The sequence below is a fragment of the Belonocnema kinseyi genome, chromosome 3 (assembly GCF_010883055.1).
Source record: "Belonocnema kinseyi isolate 2016_QV_RU_SX_M_011 chromosome 3, B_treatae_v1, whole genome shotgun sequence".
Classification (NCBI taxonomy): Eukaryota; Metazoa; Arthropoda; class Insecta; order Hymenoptera; family Cynipidae; genus Belonocnema; species Belonocnema kinseyi.
The window spans coordinates 144,943,907-144,952,598 of record NC_046659.1 but is presented as its reverse complement, the minus strand read 5'-3'; positions in this window follow the sequence as shown (position 1 = coordinate 144,952,598).

The window sequence follows — 8,692 nt, the reverse complement described above, 5'->3', positions numbered from 1 at the left end:
GCTCGACACCTTGACAAATGTAATTCCATGTAGAAACATGCGTTTAAATAAAATATTTTACCAAAAAAGTTACCCACGCTTTAACTTGACAGACTGTACTACCGATCTACAAAAGCACGCTTAGAAACAAAAAAATGAGTTAAATATGAAAAGCTTCAACGCAAAAAGGAGAATAATATCGGATTAAATTGTACTGGAGCGCCTGAATTATATAAAGGTGCGTTATTTATGTTTGCAAAAACGTTTTCATCTCCTGAACAATCTGAATTCGTACACTAATCGGGTATCGCCTATTGCGACCATTCTGTAGCTTGATTAAAAAATAATCGTTGAATTTTCTAACAAAACAGTTGAATTTTCAACCGAAAATAATATCTTCTTGTGACTAATAACATCCTGCCTTTAAAATATCAGCAGTAGAACCTGGTACTAACTAAATTATAGCCCGCCGTACTTACTAAATCTCAATAGCAATTTAAAAAAAAATGAATCCCTGAGGAAAAGTGTTCGTGATCAAATACAGTCGCCTGGGTGAGTACAGTCGCTTCTCCTATATCGGTTCGCTCGACTCCTTCTCCCACTACACAAAAAAACTGGGGGTGAAAAATGTTGTAGGTAATCATTATTTCTGGAAAAAGTCCGCTAGGGAAGGCGTAATGTCGGTCAGTGTGACTGATAAGTGGGTAGAGTATACCTGAAATTACCCTCGAGGTGGGTCATGTACTGGCGAAGTGTTGCATGCTGACTTTAAATTTATGACGCATATTGTAAAGTCTGCAAAACAAAGTTACGATCCTATGCTATGACGAATTGTGCGAAATCATGCGAGAATTCGGAAAAGGTAGCAGTCTGGAAAATTAAAAAAATCATAGAACAAAATGCGGCAACGTCATAAAATATATTATAGCTACTTGCATCTTAAACGAATTAGTAGAATATGTAGGAGACATGCAATATTCATTGATTGTCGATGAGTGCACTCATATAGCTACTTTTGAGTATTTATGCATGTGCAACTGATAATGATTTGTACGCGCGCGTGAAAAAAATTCATTGAAAATGTAGGGCCTTAAAGATGTAAGATATAAGATATAAGAAATTTCGTCTTCAGTACATACTTTAGCCGGGACTAAAGCTTTGCGGAGACAAATATTGCGGTATTCATAAACTACACATTCGTTTAGCTGCAAGATTGAAAATACATGGTATGTAAATTAAGTTTTATCTACATTTACAGCACATCCTGTAAATTACAACAGGTGTTCCGGAGTATGCGCATAAACTTTTTGACTTATTATTGAGCTGCAACATTGTACTATTTCAAACAGATCGTGGAATTTTCAATGCTGGATAACGAATTTTCTAGAAGACAGATGAAATTTCAACAAAAAAGTTCATGTTCAGCAATGTGAGATCGACTGTCAAGAAAATAGGAGAATTTTACAGCCTTTTTCACTTAAAAGGATGAATTTTCAACCAAGAAAATTACTTCATTTTCCATTAAAAAAATTTACAACAAAAAGTGGGATACGTCAATTTTTGTTTAAAAAAATTAATTGAAAACAAAAATGATTCAGCACTTGAATTTGACAAAAAACCCGCATTTTGGAAAAAACACTTATAGCCTCAATCAAAATGATGAATTTTCAACCCAAGTAGATGAATTTTCTGCATAATATTTAGATTTCAACTAATACAGCAAGACATTTTTAAAAAATTGGAACAAGTACATTTTCACATAAAAATATTAATTGTTGACGAAAAGTTAGAACCTCAATCAAATTATTGAATGTCAAGGCCCAAAAGATAAATGTTCTCACAAGAGTTAAATTTTGATTCCGAAAATATTATTTTCCAATAATAAAGATGATATATGCACACAAAAATGAGTACTTAAGTAAAATGATAAATACAAAAAAAGTTGTATAGAAGATAGCACAAATTTTAACTCATCAGTAGTGAATTTAAAAAATGAATTTGTTACAATATTAGTAAAAACCTAAATTCACTTTCAAAAAAATGAAGAAATGACAACAAAGTCGCAAAAGATTAAATGTTGAAATGAGCTGAGAGCTGCAATGTGATGTGTTTGACTAATAAATTTATTTGTGAATCACTTGTTGTGGAAAATTACGTTTTACGGGACTGAACAACTTACTTCTTCTATAATTTAGACCCTTTGCGCGAATAGAGTTACGGAATGTTTTAAAATCGTCGAAAATTATGAAATATCGTTTTTTACGATACAACCCGCAACTTTAGGCCTTTTGCGCGAATTCAGTTAAACAGTAATGGGTCTGATTACTTTTTGTATGCATTAAGGACACTAAAATTTTATTTATTTATAAATTTTTATTTTTCCATTTATAATGACCCCTATGCGTAAGTTTTCCGTGCCATTAGAATTGTATTATAGAAAAACGCGTTTTTCGATCCATCCTAATTCACGCAGTAGAGAATAATGACTTCAACCCCTACAATAAGAAATGTAGGCATTCTTATATATGTTTTTTTGACCAAGGTAACATAAAATTCACTTTCTTTTAAATTTGTGGAGTTATCCCTATTCTTTCTCGTTATATTAGATTTTAAACCAGAAAAATGCAATTTGACCTATAGTGCGCCGTAGGCGAGATCACAAGTATTATTCTCACTTTAGTGAAAGTTTCGCCAAAATATGTTTGATTTCTAACCATTGCAAGTCTTACTAGCAAAACATTTTATTTTTGGTCTTTTCGCTGTTATTTCGAATCTGGTGTCCTGATTTAGTGCTCGAATTCTCTCATACTTTGCGGTTCTCCTATTGCGGCTAAGGACGTAGCAGACGACAGCTTTGATTTCACCGTAGGATCAACCTTCGCCAAATATAATGTCACCTTCACAGCGGTAATTTTTTAATGCAACAAAATTCAACTTAAGCTTTTTTGTGAATAAAATAGTTGAATCTTAAACTGAAGAAAGCGATTTCAAACCATGAAAGATAAAAATTCAACAATATATACGAATGGTAAAAAAAAATTGATAGCGATTTCGATAATTAATATGTTTATTTATTTATGTAATTTGGCATCTATGTCATATTTTTCTATAGAAAATAACCTTCAAAAATTCACAATGCCATTCTGCCAAAATAATAGCATTATAGTTGTTTACCTCAGTGAATATGTCGAGTTTCGCTCCAAGTAAATCGCATTTGCAGCATTCGTTGCTTTTCTTATTTCATCAAAAGAAAAAAGCAGTTGAAGCTCATCGATTGCTGGAAGAAACTTATGGTGAATATGCTCCAGTGATTAGAACATTTGAGACATGGTTTCGTCAATTTAAAAGTGGAGATTTCGATTTAACAGACAATGAACATCTTGGTGCAGCGAAAAAGTTCGAAGACGAGGAATTGCAGGCGTTATTGGATGAAGACCAACCCAATCGAAACAACAATTGGCACAAACACTAAATGTGACCCGAGGAGCAATTTGCTGACGTTTAAAAGCCATAGGAAAAATCCAAAAGTATGAAAAATGGGTACCACACCAACTGAATGATAGACAAATGGAAAATCGAGAAACCATTTGTGAAATGCTGCTTGAACGATTCGAAAGGAAATCTTTTCTGCATCAGATTGTCACGGGGGACAAAAAATGGATTTATTTCGAGAACCCGAAGCGGAAAATATCATGGCTTTTACCTCGTGAGGTCGGCCTATCTCCAAGGCCAAATCGCTTTGGCCGTACGACAATGTTCTGTTTTTGGTGGGAACAGTGTGGTGTGGTGTACATAGAGTCATTAAAACCCGGTGCGATGGTGAATACGCATCGCTACCGATAACAAATTATCAATTTGAATCATGCTTTGATCGAAAAACGGCCGGAATGGGCCAGGAGACATGGCAAAGTTACCCTAAAACATGACAACGCACCATCTCATGGCGCTAAACTGGTAATGAACGCATTAAAAGCATTGAATTGGGAAATATTATCGCACCCGCCGTACTTTCCAGACCTCGCCCCGTTTGAATATCACCTTTTCGCATCGATGGGACACTCACTCGCAGAGCAGCGCTTCGCAAATTTTGAAGAAGCCAAAAAATGTCTCGTCGAATGGTTTGCGTCGAAAGAGAAAAAGTTTTCTTAGAATGGTATCCATGATTTGCCTGAAAGATGGGCAAAATGTGTAGAATCCAATGGTCGATACTTTGAATAAAAATGTTTTGAGAATCACGTGGGTTGTTCCAGAATATAAATGATCCTCCCCTGTGCTCGACATGCGCCGTAAGGGTGAGCTATACGTCATTTCAGTTCTTCCTAGCATTGCGACGTATATATGATCTGTGGATAGATAATTGTTTCGGGAATAACTTTCAAAATAATTTTGGGTATGTTGAATTGTGTCGAACGGTTGGAACTTGTCAGCTATATAAAATTCACCATCTCCTATATGTATATAAGCTTCCTTTGTTGTATGAGTCTCTTGAACATGTGAAACGTTTGGGAAAATCCCAAGGTGTATTGGGCCAATAGTTGCACCAAAATATCGTCTTTCAATAAATATATCAACGCAATAACGCATAGGGTGTATATGGTGATCCAATTTATAGAGGCCTGGATCATCTGGCCCGCGGCGCCAGAGAGGACGTTGCATATAAAGACAGTGCTCACGCATTCTCACCATGATGTATGAATGAGGCAAATGGTGCTGTCCAGCAATATTGGGTTCTCCAAGTAAACGGTACAGTGCAGGAAGTTAGGGTTGTCCCTCTGCACCTAATTTTGCAACAAAAAGAAAACATTTATAAAATTTTCATACATCAAAAACTTAAACTTTGAAAAACAGTTTTTCCCTAAAATTGTATATTATTTCCGGATATGTATATTATGATCATTTATAACATGCATTAATATTAAAATAGACGTAGTTACATTTTCTCGTTAAAAAATTCGCATTATTTACAAAAAAATTCGTTATTAAACATTTTTTCTCAACGTATGTTGTTTCTTTGGCAAATGAATGTGCTTCTTTCCAATCTCATAAATCACTGAATAAGTCTTCAAAGCATCTAGTTTGTAGAGTCTAGTAACAAGAACAGTCCAAAAAAATTTTGATTATTAAAGTGGGGGGGGGGGTATTTAGTTTCAATCGAAAGTCATTGTTGGTTGGTGTTTTGACTGAGAAGGTCGCCAACCTTAAGCTCGGTTGTGTTACATGGGTGTTTATAAAGTCTCATTTTCACATTCTACGTACTTAAAAATCGTCGAAATACTGTAAAATTTTTGATTAAACAAGTTTTATTTTTCAATTTTCCATTATATTTTATGCTGTAAAAATTTGAATTTTCAATATTTCATGAAGTAGTTATGATAATGTTGTAGCGTATCCAAAAGTTCACCCTTTTCTTCTCTTGACTTTTTTGATATTGTGCATTATTTGGCTTAAAAGTTTCATTTTCGTGTGTTTTTTGGAATTTTATCAATTCTATATGTCTAGTAATTTTTTGTTTCGTGAAAAAAGTTTACGAGGATAAATTTTTTGTTTTAATTGTTTGGCTTATTAACTTGATCTTTATTTTATGACACTAAAAGAGTGTACCAAATTCCCATCTAATAGGTTTCTTTTTTTTAAAGTAATCGTAAAAGCAGACATGCATACAAAAATATATACATACATATACATTCATAAAAGCCTGCTTTTCGGATTCAGGGTGTTTCAAAACGTGAACATTTGACAAAAACCGGGTGGTTCAAATTTTATACAATTCTAATAGCTCCTGTAATGTGAATATAGAAATGAAAAATTCCATTGTCCGGTCAAACAAATTCCTAGTTAATTATTTGTCTTATACTAGACGCGTAGTTTTTTTCTATTTGCAAAAATTAATATTAAAAATAAAAAATTCAATTCTTACACAAACAAAACTAGCTACGGAAAAAATTTGTAAAAGTTGCAGAATCATAACCGTAAGAAATATTGCAAATAAACAAATAAGGTTCATGGAAGACGAATTTTAATAATATCTTAAAACGATAAATTGTTCAGGGCATTTGTAAATGAAAATTTGTGCAAAATTAGAAACAAATATCGTAATTAATGATTAAAAATAAAATTTGTAAATTTCTTTGCAATACCTGAATAAGCAGTACCATTGCCAGAAAGAGGCATAGAAATAAATACAATATCCATTTCAAATAATAGAGTTGAACTTAATTTTGAAAAGTTTGCATTTTGGAAAAAATTAACCACAGAGTACGCATAACTTTTCAGAAAATACTGTTTTTTGCAAATTGTAAAAATATGTATCGCCTGATTCCCTTTAAAAAGCAACATATATTGTACCAAAGAGATTCTGCGACTTTAAGTGTGGAACCCTATCTAATTTGAAATGGGTTCTGTCTTAGTTATTTACTAATACAATTTAATTTTCAAACAAAATATATTAATTTTTAACCACAAAATATGCTAGTCATAAACATATAAGTTAAGCGTTTAGTTTACTTTCAGCCTGCTTTCTTGTGACAAATTGTGTACACCGAAATCAGAGTGTAAATGAAATTTATAAAGCAAAATGAGATTCCGTATATCTTTAAATCTTGGTGTATCGACCCCCCGGAATCTAACAAAAACCCGGTTATACGACAGCTTCTGTCTCTTGTTGTCATCATTGTCGTCTTTATAACTCATATATTTTGAAAGACAACTGGAATTAGATTGTACTTTGGCATACTTTTAAATGGTACCAGAAGAAAGAACGAGATTTTAGTCAGCCACTTTGGATACACATTCCAAAAGTAATACAATTTTGAAAATTTGTGAGACAATTTTCTTTTAATATTTAAAAACTTTATGGACGAATATCTATAGCACTGAAAAAATCGCACAATATATACTAGTTACTTTTCTAGACCAATGAATGTTATCATATATTCCGTCTTTTCGAATTAAAAAACGAAAAAAACAAGCGAAAATAAAGATTTTAAGGAAAGCAACGCACGATATCAGCACTTATTAAATTTTTATGTTGAGTCGAAACTTAAAATTTCGATTGCACAAAAAATAATCAAAAATTATATTTTCCGATAAAACAATGAAATATTCGAAAATAGTTTAATAAACAAAAATTGTGCAGGAACGTTGAACTAATTATGAACATATAAAATTTGCACGTTATTTTGAAATGACTGCAATCAAGCAGTCCCAGAGCCAGTCACACCAAGAAATATAGTATTTATCTGATATAATAAAGTTGAATATAATATATACCTGTTCGAACGTTGGACAAAATGGAACTATCTCTGGATTCAAGTTTTCAATGGTTTGACTTTTAATTGTGCAAGGAAAAATGTAAATGAAGTACAAAGATCAAGAAACTAACGCTACGTTAATATATTATCGAACGCAAAGCGTGAGATCCTAACAGAAGCTCTATTCAGGCACGCTGAACCTTGCGATTTTATGATTTAAACAGAGAATTGTTTGACAGAATAAATCCTAGAAAGCTGACGCATATGAAAAAAATCAAGATTGTCTGTATATCCATTTGTAATTTTGTCGATCACATGGAAGTTCTTTAACTTAGATTGAAAATGAGCGTAGCATGCTCTTGAGTTCACGTGTTTGAGAACGTAGCAACCATCACAGAATGAAATTATGATAATATTTTTAGCAGGAAATTTTTTAGAGGGATAAAGTTTTATCTAAACAGAATTGCGTTTTTCAAAACGTTGTATTTGAGTGAAATCTTTATACCTTCTTAGTGCATAAGCTAATAGAGAACAAATATATAAGGTTTTAAGAAGATTGCAAAATAGCTGACAAGAAAGCGGCTGCTATATATAATAAATATTTCGCCACCCATCCGATAAATGCTTTATTTATTTTTCAGAATAAGCAGATCCAAAGGAGGAATAATGCTATTTAAGTCAATAAAATTTTTGTGTTTTCTTATCAAATTACTTATTTACTTACTCTTTATAATAAAAAAACATGTGGAAGAAATTATCAGATTACCCTGTCATTCCCGACTGATCTCAAAAAACACGAGATATAAATATTGCTGCGTACATAGCCTGCCAGTCTGCAATCAAGAGCATTGACGTCTTGTGCGAAATCATGCGAGAATTCGAAAAAGGTAGCTGTCTAGAAAATTAGAGAAATCGTAAAACAATATGCGGCAACGCACAGTGGGGTGAAATCGGAAAACGAGGTTCAAAATGACATTTAGAACGCAATTATGCACCGATTTTAGAATTTTTTTTTTTGAAAAATTCAGAACTAAATTTTCAGAAAAGGGTGAGAGTAGATTTCTTATTTTTTTTGTTTATTTAATTTTTATTTTAATGCAAACATCGAAAAAAATGTCGATTTTTCTAATTTCATTTTTTATCTTCTAGACAAAATTTTTCCTATACTTCTCGTCCCTTGAATTTAGTGCACAGGGGTATAAGAAATATAAAAAAATTCTTAACTTGCATAGTTAATTGTTATAAACAAATTGTATTAACAAATACTCGACATTAAGGGTTATTCGGCGGTTATTTCTGCTCTGAAATCGCTTGCTTTCATTGTGCGGATGATCGTGAATATTTAAATTTAAAATTAAATTTTATTTGTTTATTTTATAAACAAATTATATAAACAAATTCACATTTTTGCCGTTTTTAGGCGAAAAGAAACCGTTTTTTCTTTCTACCTTGTTGCAATTATG